The sequence below is a fragment of the Piliocolobus tephrosceles genome, chromosome 3 (genome assembly GCF_002776525.5).
Source record: "Piliocolobus tephrosceles isolate RC106 chromosome 3, ASM277652v3, whole genome shotgun sequence".
Lineage (NCBI taxonomy): Eukaryota > Metazoa > Chordata > Mammalia > Primates > Cercopithecidae > Piliocolobus > Piliocolobus tephrosceles.
The window spans coordinates 112,442,655-112,459,584 of record NC_045436.1 but is presented as its reverse complement, the minus strand read 5'-3'; the positions used below and the strand labels follow the sequence as shown (position 1 = coordinate 112,459,584).

The 16,930-nt window shown below is 38.8% G+C and overlaps 1 protein-coding gene and 1 pseudogene across 1 annotated transcript in view; one reads left to right on the top strand and one right to left on the bottom strand.

The window, feature by feature from the left end:
• SEPTIN11 (septin 11) overlaps positions 1–16,930 on the top strand; it is a 90,784-nt gene that overhangs the window by 9,154 nt on the left and 64,700 nt on the right. The window lies entirely within an intron of this gene.
• Positions 9–323, bottom strand: LOC111549341 (annotated as a pseudogene).

Below are 16,930 nucleotides of genomic sequence, written 5' to 3'. Positions count from 1 at the left end.
AAACATGATTAGACTAATTCATTAACGGTGGCTTCAAGCTTTTCCTTATTGGCCCCAGAAAATTCACCCACCTTTTGTCCCTTCTTAAAAAACTGGAATGTTGGCATGCATTTGACTTCACACTCTGAAGCAACATCCTGACAGTCACCCACATCTACTTCAAGGAATACCACGCTGGAATACTTTTCAGAGAGGGAATGAAAGAAAGACTTGATCATTTTGCAAGGCCCACATCATGTGTCTGAGAAATCAACTACAAGTTTATTGCCTGTGGTGTCCAAGGCTTCCTGAAAAGCAGCCTTGCTCTTGATCTGTTTCACCATTCTTGGCTGCTGGGGTCTGACGAGCAGCTGTAAGGACTGATGAAAACGGATCCAAAGCACAGGACCGAGCTTGGACAAGACAAGTTTTAAAAAAATTATTATTATTTTTAATGGATACAGGGTCTTGCTATGTTGCCCAGGTTTGTCTCAAAGCCCTGGCCTCAAGTGATCCTCCCGTCTAGGCCTCCCAAAATGCTGAGGTTACAGTTGTGAGCCACTAGCACCTGACCAGATTAAAAAACTAGACTCAGAAAAAAAATTTGTGTTGTATCACCTAGACTTTTCTATAATTTTCATTTCTGATTCTTTGGGATGGAACTCATAATCTCTCAGGGTGGCACTGCTTGCTTTTGAATCTGTAGTGCCTACTTTGTTCTGTAATGGGTTTAATTTACCCATTTCAAGTCAATTGCACTTTTATATTCTAGGACCTGGATACAGAGTGAATGGGGGAAATTATGGTTTTGATACATGAACTATGGACTTAGGACAAAGCTTAAAACTGTTTTGAAAAAAAAAATCAGAAAGTTTTGGGCTTATACTGTCTGCATAGATTGGAAAAATGGGGTCATAAGAAACAACTTTAATTAGCTAATATTGAACAGTTTTAAGGATGGGGATTAATGTAATATTTCCCTAAGAATGTTTATTTTACTTTATTTTAAATTTTTTATTTTTGTGGGCACGTAGTAGGTATATATATTTATGGGTTACATTTGGTATTTTGATGCAGGCATGCAATGTGTAATAATCACATCAGGGTAAGTGGGCTGTCCATCACCTCAAGCATTTATTCTTTGTGTTTCCAACAATCTAACTGTACTCTTTTACTTGTTTTTAAATGTGCCCCAAGAGTTTTTAAGAGAATTGTTCAAATGATCACTGCACTTTGTGCAAGCCATTCTCAGAGGCAGTTTCTGAGAATGTCACGGAAACTACGTAAACCAAGCTGATTCATTTTTAGATTCTCCTCACATTTGTCACCTTTGCTCTCATTCTTTGAGGTGTTTGGTTTGACTTACCCCGTGGTTAGGTAGTCTAAGACTAGTACTTTGGCCTGATAGAATAATTTGATTGATTGTTACATGCCTCTTTGTTTTCAAACCCTTTTCTAATCCTTAGTCAACTTCTTAACCACTAGGGAATGTTGGATTGTCTGAAGTTGAAGCACAGTTTTCTCTCTGAGCCCTCTAAAGAAGTCTTTTAGTTGTTGATAATCAAGTTTGCTCCTTCGAAACTAAAATTCCAAGGTAATTTATGAACTTAAGGCAGATAAGATGAGGTCTCAGGTATCAAAGTCACTAATAATTAATTTGCTGCCACTAGCTGCTGCTCCAAAGCTGACATTTAAGCTATGTGAAGAGGACCAAGTCTAAATTGGATTTTGTAACCCAGTCAAAGCTGGGGGCAATGAAGACTCTCATTGACTTTATGTAATGGAGATTTATATAGGGATATTGGAGAGTTGGGGATACTGCTGAATATTTCTACATCTCCTCTTTCTTGAAGAACTTATGCTTTTATTCCTCAGTGGCTTTTCCTAGTTCCTATTCATTAAGTGAACAAATATTGAGCCCAGCCAACACCATGCATGAGTGATGATGTCAAAACCATATCCTTCTACTCTCCCACCAAACCAAATCAGAACCAAAATTTGTCTTTGGAAAATGGATCTCTTTGTCACTGAGGTTCAAAATTTTGGAATAAGATTGGAATTCAGGGGGGAATTACCAGGATGTGTTTTGTCATTCCCACCTCCTGTCTTAAGTCATTTATGATTGTGTAGCATCAACCAGTCGGATATTGAGGACCTTCTGTGTTTCTTGTCCTGTGCTCCATGTTGTTGGAAAGTGTACAGTGTAACTGGGGAGAAAAGGCTGAGACTCAAATAATGCTCAACCTCCATGACTGGGAGGATCTTGTCAGGCTCTTTTAACTAGTATTCAGCACAACACTTTTTTTTAGTAAACATGAGGAACTTGGCTTAGCACTCGGAAATTCGGAAATAATAAGGCCCATTTTCTTTCCCTTCTCTTTCCCTTTTATAATGTAATTCGAGGACCCTTGAAAGGTGACCTCCAGCTTTTTTTCTTCCGAGGCTATCTTTTGAAATTTATTGTTTTAGTTTAAGGCAAGGATAAAAAGAGCACACCAAAGGGAATTGGGAAGTTTTATTAGAATCTGGATGGAATGTCTTCAGGCTCACTGACAGATTAATTCGTGCCCTCTATTTCCACTACAAAACATTCTGCTTGCCCATAGCATTCCACATGCTTTTGACTTGTAGACTAGTACAGATGCTCCTTAGCTTACAGTGGGGTTATGTCCTGATAACCACATTATATTGAAAATATCTAAGTTTAAAACACATTTAATACACCTCGCCTACTGAACATCAGAGCTTAGCCTAGCATACCTTAAATGTGCTTAGAACACTTACATTAGCCTACGGTTGTGCAAAATCATCTAACACAAGCCTGTTTTATAACAAAGTGTTGACTATCTCAGGTAATTTACCAAATACTGTATGGAAAGTGAAAAATAGAATGGTTGTATAGGCATTTGAAGTATGGTTTTTACTGAATGCGTATCACTTTTGTACCATTGGAAAGTCAGAATCATAAGTTGAACCATTGTAAGTGGGAACTGTTTGTGTTCTATTTTAGAGCTGCACATGCATTTCTGCACCTGCCAACAGAGTTGCATGCTTACTAGGTCAGTTGTTTGTTTTCAAACCTACTTACACTAGTTATAATCATCATCATCGCCTAATTTAATTTAATGTTTTGTGAATCTGTGAACTATAAGTGCAAAAATTGAATTGCTTCTAAATGAGATGCTTTGGAAAGTTTTAGTAAAGGTAAAAATTTTGCTGAAATAAAACTGCTGTGAATTAAATATACATAAGATAATTACAAAAAGTTGGAGACGAAAATGGTAAGAATCTAAAAAGAGCCTGCATTTGGATTGCATTGAAAACACTTTTAAATTCTGTCTCCACATTAAATAAACAAACTGGAAATTATAGATGATGCCTGTGGGTTGGTGCTGGAAAGACACCCTTATTGAAATTCCTTTGACCTATTATGATGAAAAAGCCTTGGCCTTTTGTCAAAAAATTGTGAATGAATGTATGTTTAGATGTTTTAAGGTGAATTTAAATGTTTTGACTATAACTAGCGTTTTAAAAATCTCAATCAAGGCAAAATGTCCAACACCTGCTTCTAATAGTCTTAGCTTAAGGGACTTGAGTTAACAAAACATTTCCGTATTCTAACACATGTAACCCCTGGTTGAGGATCATTGTGTGTATGGAATTATCCCACATGGGGAAATGGGAAAAAAGGCTGAGAATTACTGGTTTGTTCTGGGTTGAGGTATACGTGTCTCACTTGGCATTACCTATATTTAATTCCTTTTATACCCTGACGTAACTGATTATCAGTTTTTTTGTGTTTGTTTGTTTTCTGATACCAGCTTTAGAGATAAAAGGACATTGGAAATACTGCCTGTTTAATCAGTTTCTCTTATGTTAGTCCAGAATAAGGGGAAATATGATTTTGGAAGCAAAATAATCTCATTTTGGAAAGGCAAAGTTATTTTAGTGATCTTTTAATGTATTTCTTTAAGGTACACACACAGTCACACACACACACAAACACACACTCATACACCCCACATGAGATAATGGATAACTCAAAGATGTACTCAATCTGTCTGGAAAGGATAAATTCTCTCATTATATGTAAAAAAAAAGCTGAGACCTCTTAGTTCCTGGGTTTTTGCATTCATTCAAGTGACTTGGCTTTTTGACCCAAGTGGTGCATTCCAGCTATCCTTTGCTAATCTTACATTAGCAATTCGATTTAATTTTTAATTCCAACCATGAAAAAAATTATGTGTTAAAAAAGCAAGTAGAAAGTTGTTTTTCTATTCCAATAAAGGGAGTGGGAGGAGAACACTTAACAAATTTGAAGTTGAAATGTGTGATTTCTTAAACTAGAGTCATTTCAGGGTTTTTTTGGTCCTTAAATATACTTTTGGAATGTTTTCACTTGCATATTGGCTTTGCCACTAAACCCATTGCACACACTGCAGTGGTTTCCTAATTGAAATTGTGCAATTCCACATATTTTTCCTGTGATTACATTTCAGTGGGTAAAAGTTGATCTTCACAACAACTTTGTGAGGTGGGTTGGTTGAATATTATTCTTGACCCAACACCTTCACCTCCTTTTTGATGGATCAGGACTCAGACTTGCCCAAGGTAAACAGTGATGATCTTAAGGCCAAGTCTTCTGACTGTTGTTTGCACCTTCTTCTACCATGTGGAGATACCACCCTAGGCTGGAGAACACTGCTGTCAGTTGGAACTTTCATGATGATGGAAAATGTTCCACTATTGCATAGTTGCCACCACACTAGTCAAATATGGCTTCTAAACACTCGAAATGTGACTCGAATAGCTGTACAACTAAAATTTTATTTTGTGTAATTTTAATTAATTTACACTTTTTTTTTTTTTTTTGTGCTATGGAGTCTTACTCTCTTTCCCAGGCTGGAGTGCAGTGGCGCAATCTCTGCTCACTGCAAGCTCCGCCTCCCGGGTTCATGCCATTCTCCTGCCTCAGCCTCCAGAGTAACTGGGACTACAGGCATCTGCCACCATGACCGGCTAATTTTTTTGTATTTTTAGTAGAGACGGGGTTTCACCATGTTAGCCAGAATGGTCTCAATCTCCTGATCTCATGATCCGTCTGCCCCGGCCTCCCAAAGTGCTGGGATTACAGGCGTGAGCCACCGTGGCCAGCCAATTTACACTGAAACAGCCGCATGTGGCAAGTGGCTACCATACTGTATAGTGCAGCTTAGGAATGTAGTCTAGAAGTATTTATTGTCTGATCTTTCTGTTTTTTTCTGAGAAAAACTTTAATAAAATTCCAAACATATACAAGAGTAGAGAGAATGGTATAATGAACCCTTCTGTCCCATCACCTAGCCCAGTCATCAATTCTTGGCCAGTCTTTTTTTTTTTTTTTGCATCTCCCCCTCCCCTTTAAATTCATGGCCAATCTTGTATGGTCTATTTACCATTCTCTCTAGCTTCCTCGCTCCCCTCTCTAACCTCTTCCCTCACCTCTCCCCAAATTATTTTGAAGCGAATATCAGGCACTGTCTGATCTTGTTTTAAGAGCCAAGCTGGTGACCTGGGGAAAGAGGGGCAGTGAAAGGCATCAAGGAGAGATACTTGAAGATCTTCAAACGTATCTGTGATTTAAAAAGAAAAGATGAAGTATATGGATGGTAAACGTTACGGTTTGACAAAGATAGGTCATGAGTATACAGATGTGATACTTTGTGTGCATGAGCTATTTCATCACCATCATCATCATCAAAAAGCCAAGCTGGAACTCAGATGGAAGTTACTGTGCCAGGCCTCACTTACCTGCGCTTATCTTGAACTTTGGGTTTATGCATAATTTAAAACACTTAAACATTATTTCTGTGCAGTATTTATCATTGAGCTTTATTGGATGCCAGCAGTGCTGTAGAGTCATGGGATGTTTCAAAGGTCAAAAGAAAGCTGAGGATCATTTTAGTTTAGTCTCCTCAGAAAGCTTAGCTCCCGAGAGAAGTAGCTTGATTTGAGCTCATATCAAGTGGCCCAGTGCTTCCTGTCATTTACCACACTTGCCATAACAACTGATTCACTGAGTTAAAACTTGGCATTGCTGTGTCATTCCTACCTAGCTTTTAGAATGACAGATTCTTATGACCTCTTTGAGAGCAGAGATATGCCTAAGTCTGCTTGCTTGGCATTGTAGATACTCTTGTTAGAGATAAGTGTTTTCATCATTAATAGTGTAAAAGAGTCATTTATCAGGCCAAGCGTGGTGGCTCACACTTGTAATCTCAGCACTTTGGGAGGCCAAGGCAGGCGGATCACCTGAGGTCAGGAGTTCAAGACCAGCTTGGCCGACATGGCGAAACCCCATCTCTACTAAAAATACAAAAATTAGCCGGGCGTGGTGGTGTGTGCCTGTAGTCTGGGCTACTTGGGAGGCTGAGGATGGAGAATCGTTTGAACCTGGGAGGCAGAGGCTGCAGTGAGCTGAGATCACACCATTGCACTCCAGCCTGGGCAACAGAGTGAGACTCCATCTCAAAAAAAAAAAGGAGTCATTTATCAAATTTTGTCTTTTGGGCTTAGAATTTATGCCTATTACTGGTGATATAATATTATATATTATTGCCTATATAATACATATTATATATAATTTATTATAGGAAATACTTGTTTTCTATTTCTAAAAGAAACTTGTGTAGCAAGCACATTTTAGTCATATGAACAGACAAATTGAAGGAAATAATGCTTGCACCAATGATATTTAAAAGTGCAGTTTTCCTCACAACATAAAGCAAGAATTGTTGCTGTGCTTTTATAGTTTAATTTAGGAGCTAATAGTGATTTTGTCTCATGGCAGAGTGCAGAATATGTATATTCTAAATTTGGAACCCCTGTACACGGGATGTTAGGATTTAAAAGGAATGGTTTTGTGATGGTAAAAGGATCTTGTATCATCAGAAATGCTCTCAGGGCTTGGCTCAGCTGTCTATTGATGGGAAAAGATAATGTGCTTTAGAAAAAGAACTATATTGAAGTTTTCACCAACTTTCTGATGAACAACTGCAAGCTTTCAGCTATGAGAGGCTGCCATTTCTTTTACATGGTTTTGTCTCCAGCAGAGTCTGCCCTTTGTGTTCCATTTGGCTGTGTTAACTATGTTCCTGGGAGAGAGGGAAAGTCTGTGTTTCATCTCATCATCTGTGTTGCAGTTTAGTCCAGTTTGCTTTATTCCATGGTGAGTGGAGAGAGTAAGTAGTTGGATGGCACCCTACATTGTAATGTTACCACAACCCAAGATTTATGCTAGTTTTGCAAATAATTGTCTTATAAAATGAGTCTTATCTCCACTTGACAAGAGACAATTGAATCTATAGTAGGGCTAAGAAGAAGATTTAGGAAGATATTTGGTCAAATCAGTTACCCTGTGCTTTTTATGCAGGATACAGACAGGAAACTATTAAGGCTTGTATAATGACTATGACCTGATTAGGCAAATATAGCAACTATTTTCAGCAAAGAGGCCACAAGATGAGTATAGCTGACTTTTTTTTTCAATGTATAAAGTTTAGAGATTTTCCTGTGATTTTCTAATAGACCGAATTTAAATCTAACAATAATACATCTTGAAAAAGAAAATTAAAAATTCATGTAATCAGCCAAACATGATGGCTCACACCTGTAATTCCCAGCATTTTGGGAGGCTGAGGCAGATAGATCGCTTGAGCCCAGGAGATTGAGACCAGCCTGGGCAACATGGCAAAACCCCATTTTTACAGAAAAAATAGAAGAATTAGCTGGGGTGGTGGTGGCGCTCACCTGTTGTCCCAGCTACTTCGGTGGCTGAGGTGGGGGGATCGATTGAGTCTGGGAGTTTCAGGCTGCAGTGAGCCGAGATTGTGCCACTGTACTCCAGCCTTGGAGACAGAGGGAGCCCCTGGCTCAAAAAAAATTATGTAGTCTAGATCTCAATTAATGCTTATGCTTTATTGTAGTTAGAAAAGTGCTTAACCTGGCCTGTAATCCCAGCACTTTGGGAGGCCAAGGTGGGCAGATCACTTGAGGTCAGGATTTTGAGACCAGCCTGGCCAACATGGCAAAACCTCGTCTCTACTAAAAATACAAAAATTAGCCAGGCATGGTGGCTCACATCTGTAATCCCAGCTACTTGGGAGGCTGAGGCATGAGAATTGCTTGAGTCCAGGAGGCAGAGGTTTCAATGAGCCAAGATCATGCCACTTTACTGCAGCCTGGGTGACAGAGTGAGACTCCATCACAAAAAAGAAAAGAAAAAAAAAAGTGCTTAACCTGATGTAGCTATAACATTAACAAGAATAGAAATTTATCTAACTTTCTCTTTAGTTAATGGGCAATGGGTTATACACAGTTTTGGTAAGCTTCAGTTAGGTTCTGTTTTGAATTATTGATGGCATGGTAAGATGATAGTAAGGGAGGCAAATGTGTAAGCCATCTATGAATGAGCTCCATTATTTAGCTCATTTATTTGAAGGAGAAAAAGTACCAAAAAGGCAACCCACATTCTTCAGTTAAACTGCTGGAAAAACACATGCCACCTCTTGGCTCTGACTAGGAAATGGGGGCCTGCTGGTGCTATAGTCTTCAGTTTTTCAAAGGAAGATGGATATTTGGAACTTGATGTGAAATTTCCACATCTGATAATGTTGGCAACTAAATGTTTTAAAAATACTGTGTGGGTCACATAAACACATTTGTAGGTTGAGTCTGCCAATTTGCAATCGGATTTCCATTGGAAATAAATTTATTTGTTTTTCTTGTATTTGAATAAAGAGACCATTAATAGTTTTTTTTTTTTTTTTTTCTGGTATGCCTTTTAGAATGATTTAACATTTGAACAGTATAAGCTTTTTGTGTGTGCGGAAAATGTGCCCGCTTTTAAAATACAAGTGAAGCAAGTACTTGAACTCTGATATTAAAGTGTATAGATTGGTTGAGGATAACATCAACATTTTTGAATTGTTTCTATAACAGAATGTCTCCAATACAGGCCTGGCCATAAGAGCAAATTTGGAGAACCAGAAGTTGATGTATGGTGTGAGCAGGCCCACAGCTGAGGGACTGGGAGGGATTCTAGAGTGTGTGGTAGCCAAGCAAATGTGGCTCCGCAAAAACGGGTGCTATATATAGTGACTGGGGTTGGATTTTCTGTTTTTGGTTGAGTTCCAATGACAGTTAATGGCTCTTCCTATAGGCCATGAAATTATTTATGAATTTGGCAGTGGGACGATATAAAATGCAAGTGGATATAGGTAGAATAAAGTCTGTTACCAAATTCCAATAAATTATTAGTGCTAGAGCCAGAAGGGCCTTCAAAGGTCACCTAATCAAGGACCTTCCTTTAAGATGAGGAAACTGAGGCCTGGGGAATTGAGGCTTACATTTCCCATTAATCCTTATTGAGGCCTAAGGACTTAAGTTGAGGCTTAAATTTCCTGTTAATCCCTCTACAGCTGAAACCCAGCATCCTCCCTTCTTTTTGATCTTCCTGCCTATACAAAAATGCATTTTCTAGGAACTATTAGTGACAATTAGAGTCTTAGAAAAACAAAAAAGGCAGATGTTTTGTAAGCAGACTATTTAGAAAACATCTTTCTAAAAGGTTGATTTAGCCTGTCTTTCTAATTATTGGAACATTTTTATTGATAAAATTTCTGTTGTTTTTGTTATGAGTTTTGAGACTCTTCAGAAGCCTACTCTTTCATAACCTTTTTAAGAAGCAAAAAGCCAGTAACATCATTAACAGTAGAAGAAAAAGATGTGGTAAAATTGCTCTTGATTTTACAGAATGTCCTAGCAGTGGGTTGAACCACACAAAAGTTGATATTCAGCCATTTCTCAACTACAAAAATAGTAGCTTCATGTGATTCAAGATGGTGGCTTGACCAAAATGGTAATTAGGAGTATCGATGTATCTTCCTATTCTTAAAGAAATCCGTGGCATTTTACATGGTCGTTGAACACTCCACTCCTCTCAATTTATTCTGCTCAAACACTGTTATGCTGGAGCATTTTTATTGAGAATTGCGGAGTTGGAAGTTAAAGGTTCCATGTATACATGGGGAATAGTCTTCTTCCCACATGTTATGTTTGGCTTGAAACACAGTCTTCCTGCCTTGAAGAAAAGACTCCCTAGCTAAAGTCAGATGCTGGATTTGTCTCTAATTTTTCAGGCCAACAGAAGCAAGTTGGCAGCAGGAGTGCTTTTCATGCTTAGTCTTGGTCATGAGCACAATAGTTTCATATGTAGTTCTTAGTATATTACAACTTGCATTGAGGATCTGGGACTCTTGAAAACATTGCCTTGTTATAATCATATCCTAATTCTGATTTGGGAGACAGGGTGAATGAGCCTACAGAGAGCAGTATTGAACTTTAGACCTCTTCTGCTGGTTTTCTAAATCGAATCCACTGAATATTTGTTTGGCCAAACCAATTTTTGAAAGAAGTGGCATTTTAGCATTTTGGAGATGACAAAAATAAGTACAAAATATGAGACATTTGAACTTCACTTTGAAAGTTACAGCGAAATTTGAGAAAATGTTGGGAACTCTGAATCATATTTCAGGCCCCTAACCAAATAAAATAAATCTTTGACTTTGGGCATCAAGGGAATTAATAAATGTATCCATGCAAATTTTTCTTAAGAAATTAGAAAAGAGAAGTTCACACACAATCCAGTTGATAGGAGTAGGGTAAACTCTACCGACTTCATGGTTCATAAAGTTTAGAGTGTATCACAGCTGAATAAACACAACCAAGGAGCCATCACAAATAGCAACGTAGTAATGGGTTTTTTTCTCTACTACTTTAAACCAGAGGGTTAGTTAAAAATTCACTTCTGACATTTCTAGCCCTTTTCTGACTATTAGTTAAAAATTCAGATGCTTTACTCCAGTTCTTAAAAAGCATTTCATAATACTTTCGTATGAACTGTAGGACTAAAGGGCCCTTTTCTTGGGGTTTCCAAAAGAAAAAGGTATTGGAGAGACTAAATCTATTTTTTCTCTCCTATTTCTGCAAAAATGCCATTCCATACTTCTGTTCCCTTTAGAATAAATAACGGCTCAACTCCCAGCATGACATGCATGCCCTTCGGAGACTTCATGCCTCTCTTCCTGCAGTCTCCATTAGGCTACCTGCTGGGCCCTGTGTGTGTCCCCTCTGCTTACCTCTGCTTCTGCATTTCACCTAAATGCCTTTCTCTTTGGCCTGTTTCCAGTCTCTCTACCTGCTTATGCTTCAGGACTCTCAACCAGGCAGAGTTAGGAGGACTAGTTTTCTGAATTCCCATTTATCTTAGGCTTCTGTAATCAGCAGATACCGTGTTGTACCATAATAGTTTTCACGCCTTATTAATTTTTGTATCTTAAACACAGCATAAAGTAGTGGCTAGCACAAAGGAGTTATTCAGTAAATGCTTCAAAAGTAATTGTGCGGTTACAGGCTCAGGTCTCTTGCTATGTAGAGTGACTTAGAAAACATTACTGTGGCAAAACATCCTAAAAGGAGATTGCAGAATAAACAATTTAACAATCTCCTAAATTTTCTCCAGGAATTCTTAAAGTTATCAGTATTTAGTGATTGAGTGTCTGACAACACGAAGCTTTGAAGGACTGAGAAATAAAGACATGAAATGAATTGACTTAAGATTTTAATTTTCATTTCACCTGTTTTCTAGTCCCAGTCCAGTTTTTCTCAGCCCTGGATTGCTCAGACCATACTAGTTGAATTGGACAGAGTGTAATATAATTTACTCCTATCAATCAAAAAATACTACAGTGACTGATGAGGCAGCCTTAGCTAATGATACAGGTATTTCTCTTTGAAACTGTATTCAGAGCCTTCCCCTGGGCTTTTCTTAGTAATTGAAATTATGTTAGGATTGACTCCTGAAGCTGTTTTGTATGGAAATTAGTGGGTGTCTTTCAGTATTTTCATTTCATTGCTTATTAGCTTCCGGAAAACCACCAACATGTTTGATGAAAGTTCTAGAAATAATGTGAGAGGTGATTATTCATTAGATACCTTTGTCCTGTGGAAGTGGGGAAACAGGATTCATTGGAACAATAAGTATTTACATTTTCAAAGTTTATATAGGATATATATATGTATATCTTATATAAACATACATAAAGAGCAGAATTGACGTTGAATTAATAGAGAATAACATTTTAAATATTTTCTACTATGGAATTGTTTAATGTGGGAAAGACTATACAAGGTGCTTCATAGTTTCAATATAGTTCCAATCAGTTGAAACCATTAAAAACCTATGATATAGGCCGCGCGCGGTGGCTCAAGCCTGTAATCATCCCAGCACTTTGGGAGGCCGAGACGGGCGGATCACGAGGTCAGGAGATCGAGACCATCCTGGCTAACACGGTGAAACCCCGTCTCTACTAAAAAATACAAAAAAACCAAACCAAAACAAAACAAAACTAGCTGGGCGAGGTGGCAGGCGCCTGTAGTCTCAGCTACTCGGGAGGCTGAGGCAGGAGAATGGCGTGAACCCGGGAGGCGGAGCTTGCGGTGAGCCGAGATCAGGCCACTGCACTCCAGCCTGGGCGACAGAGCGAGACTCCGTCTCAAAACAAACAAACAAACAAAAAAACCCCTATGATATATTAGTATATATAACCTATGAGATGTTAATATTATATGCATTTTACAAGTAAAGATAGAGACTCAGAAATGACTTGCCCCAAAGTCATTCCCCTAAAACGTGGCAGAGCTGGAGTCTTTACTTCTGACTCCCAGCCAATGTTTATCACGCTATTTCATGCTGCTTTATTTTTTATATTAGTTATGGAGAGGTTTTTTTTTTTAGCCTATCACCTAAAATATTGAGATTTGAGTACTAAATTTAAGAATAGCACATGGACTTCATACAGCTATGTCTGCAGTGTATACTGGTGAAAGGAAACACTAATTTGTAATATTTAAATCTTTCTGCCTGTTGTGATCAGAATATTGAGGAGGCTGTTTTAGATAAGTACTTTTTAATTGTAACCTTTGAATCTTGTCTTAAGCACAACATTTATGAAGATGCCAAGACTGTATGAGCTTCTTAGAAGGGTATTATTCACTTGAGAAAGCAGGAAAAAGGAAACCACTTTAAAATAAAAACAACTTTTTTGGAGCTATTCATTGATACACTGTTCATCTTTAAGGAACATGGTGAAGGTCTAGGTATAAAATGCCAAATGGTTGTCACAGCTGCTGTGTACAGCTCTGCATAGTCTTCTTGAAAACAAACCTTTTAAAATATGAGGATGTAAGCTATTTTTTAAAAAAGTAATTGTTCACTAAAGTTGGCCAGTGGGTCCACAGGATACTGCAAGCTCCAGGTTGTTACGATCCCCAACTACCATGACTTAGTGAAGTTGGACATCTTTTTATATGGTTATTGGCCGTTTATGTTTATTTCTCTGCAAATAACCTATTCACATCCTTACCTTCCTCCACTCTGCCCCCTCGCCCCCCGCCCCACTCCCGGCCCGCCAGTTGAGCTATTTATCTTGTTGAGGTTCATCCTTTATTGTATGTGCAAATATCTTCTCCTAGCCAGTCATGTATCTATAGTTTTGTTTTTGGTGTTTTGTTATACAGAAGTTCTATGCCATCTTTTCTCTTCGGTTTGTACTTTTGGTGTGTTGTTTTAGAAATCTAGATCACTCTTCAATGAAATTCACTTAATTACATTTAACTACTGTTTTGTCTTTTGCTTTAGAGGGGTCAAGAACATAGCAGCTGTTAAGAAACACAGTTCATTCACCCAGTGGGACAGGTCCTGAACTAACACATTAGAAGCAACTCAAAGAAAGCAAACAGCTTGGAACCCAAGGCATGAAAAGGAAGAGCGCTCAGGAATCCAGCCTTTTCAGTTGGGGCAGGCAATTAATGCTCTGTGATTTGAAGAAATGTTTATGAGATAATTAACACCTAACTTGTAATTAGCAGTTGAGTACAAACTGAGCTAGATGAAAAACAAGCAAGGGAGCCCTTAAGTTAGTGATAGGGTCGTTAACTAAGGTTGTTAATGTTTGCTGTTTTGGGGAGATATCCCATTTTAATACTCCTTTTACTTAGGTTATTTTCTGATTTATAGATTAAAGGTCTCGTCAAAACAGTAATAAGTAATAATACTGGGCTAATAATAATACTGGGCTAATAATTCTGCTAGGCACTGTGTCTAAGCACTTCATATACATGATCTTATTCTGTCAGCAGACTTACGAGTAGATGCCATAATTATGCCATTTTACAGATAAGCAAACAGGCTCAGAAAGGCTAATTAACTCTCCCAAAGTCCACAACTGGCAAGTAAATGGTACCAGGATTGAAGTCAATTTTTTCTTATCTCACAGGTGCCCAAATGCGATTGTTACACATTTTTTAAAATAAAAAGTAGATGAGAAGAAACCAAGTGGTGAGTAGTTGAAGTCAGTGATGGGGCCTGTTATGCTTTAAATCAAGTATCTGTTAGGCATGCCATGGGAGAGTCAGTTGCTCTTAAAGTTTCTGCAGGGCTTTATCACTCAAACCCCGTGGAGGGGAAACAAAAAAGTCAAAGCTCCATCTCTCCTGGGATCCCTGCTTCTACGCTCGCTTTGCTGCTGCCTGCCAGGGTGATAGAGGGGTCTGCCTCTTTCTCAGCCCAAGCCTTGTTCCACAGCATCCCTCCAGTCAGTCAGGTCCAGAGAAACCCACCTGTCACTGGGGTGCAAGGGAACTGGCTGTGGCTTGCAGTGTGTGTGTGCATGATACAGCATACGTGTGTGTGGAGCAGCCATGCAGCGCAGCACGAGGGAGGCAGCTCAGTCGCTGATGCCCAGAGGAGGGCCCTTTCCCAGGGCTCCTCATCAGCTGTTCAGCTCTCCACACAGCTCCGCATGGATTTCCTCAGACCATCCCCAACATAACCTTTCATTTTGGTGAAAAGTTGTCTACTGCTTTTTGTATGACACAAATCAAGCAAACAGCACAGAAACCAAAATCTATTTATTTGGAAATATTCTGAAGTGATTCACTGGTATAATGTCATAGTGTTAAAGCGGGTTAGAATCCAGGCCCTGTTACTTACTTGCTCTGAGAACTTGGGTGAATTTCTTTGTGTTTCTGTGACTTTGTTTCCACATCTGTGAGGATGTACACTTTAATGCATTTTTTATTGCACCTTAGACCAGTGCCTGGCATATAAATAATACCTTCTGAATGTTAGCTAGTTTTAAAGATGTACAGCACTAAGCCACTATTTCCAGAGTGGTGGTCCTGGTACTATTTCAGTACACTTCACCAACATTTTATATTCATATCACTAACAGTTTTGGCGATTTGACCTCACTTTTACCTCTCCTCATAAATCAAGGCATTTTGTGGTCTCTAAAGAAGTAGGGTTCATTTGAGCCCCTGAATACTGCTTCTGGCTTTGGATCTATGCTTTTCCAGCAATCTTTTGATCACTCACATGTTGTCCCCTCATTTGAGCCTAAAGAATTGGTTTCTCTCCCCTCTTGTATTGGTGGTGTTCGTAAGTTCTACCCACTAGCAGTTGAAATTGGGATAAAAACATCCCAGATGTCCTGTGTTGACTCTTCCTAATTCCTTTTCCTGTTGTCCTCTTTCCTTCTTAAAATTATCCGCCTTTGCCATGGTACTGGTCCGCTATTTAAAGGTCAGTGACTCATGTCGAGCCTCAGCACTCTACCAATCCCTGTACCAGATGCTGGGGAGGCAAAGTGAATACCACTTCAGGTTTTTGTTGCTGGAGATTTCATAGAGTGTTAGAGCAGGAAGGGCTTACAAAGAAACAAGCTCATTTAGTCCTTTTATTTTACAGAGAAAGAAGCCAAGACCCAGGAGAGTAAGTGACCTGCTTAAGACCCATAGGCTCAGAACTGGAGCCAAATCCCTTGACACTTGCCCACACTACAAATCCAAGGACAGTAGAACTAAGGCATTCTAGATAGGTCTTTTGTAGACAAATTCTTCAGTCGTCTCCCACTGCCCAGTGGAGAAAACCCAAACTCCCCTTCTAGTCACCTATCTTGTGTTTAGGACCCTGGACATTGGTTTGTTTATGGTGAAAAGAATCTCACCACTGGACCTGGGCTGCAGATGGAATGAATCAAGTTTAACTTAGGTCCTCAATGCAGTTGGATATTTTATGGTGAGCCACCCTTTGTAAGAAATGTGAGCGCTTGGTTGGGTGTAGTGGTTCACGCCTATAATCCCAACACTTTGGGAGGCTGAGGCAGGCAGATCTGTTGAAGCTAGGAGTTCAAGACCAGCCTGGCCAACATGACAAGACCCCATCTCTACTAAAAATACAAAAATTAGTCAGGCGTGGTGACACATGCCTGTATTCCCAGCCACTCAGAAGGGTGAGGCATGAGAATTGCTTGAACCCGAAGGTTGCAGTGAGCAGAGATTGCGCCACTAGCCTGAGTGACAGAGCAAGACTTTGTCTCAAAAAAAAAAAAAAAAAAAAGAAAGAAAAAAAAAAGGAAAAAAAAATGTAAGCCCTTTTAAAAGGTTTATGGAACACAGCTTGGGTTACTGTTGGTTCCTCTTGTGTGTGTGTATCTCTAGGACTAAAGAATAACTAATGGCTTACAGACACGTAGAACATGGTTGGAAAACTCTCTACCATCCCAAAGTGTTTACTATGACTATGTCAGCTTGGGGCATTTTTGGTTAGTTGGTATACTTACTACAAACATGAAGTACTTCCCGTAGCCATTCCCATAGGTTTTTGTTGCAACTTCAATCCACTTCTATTATTATTACTTCAAGTTTTAAATATATTCACTTATCAATTCATTTAAAATAATAAACTTATTACATGTTAACATAAATAACATTGCTTTATGAAAAATAACTACATTTTTCAAGTCAAAAAATTTCACATTTTGCAAATCTCTTTAAAGTCTGACTTAATGGA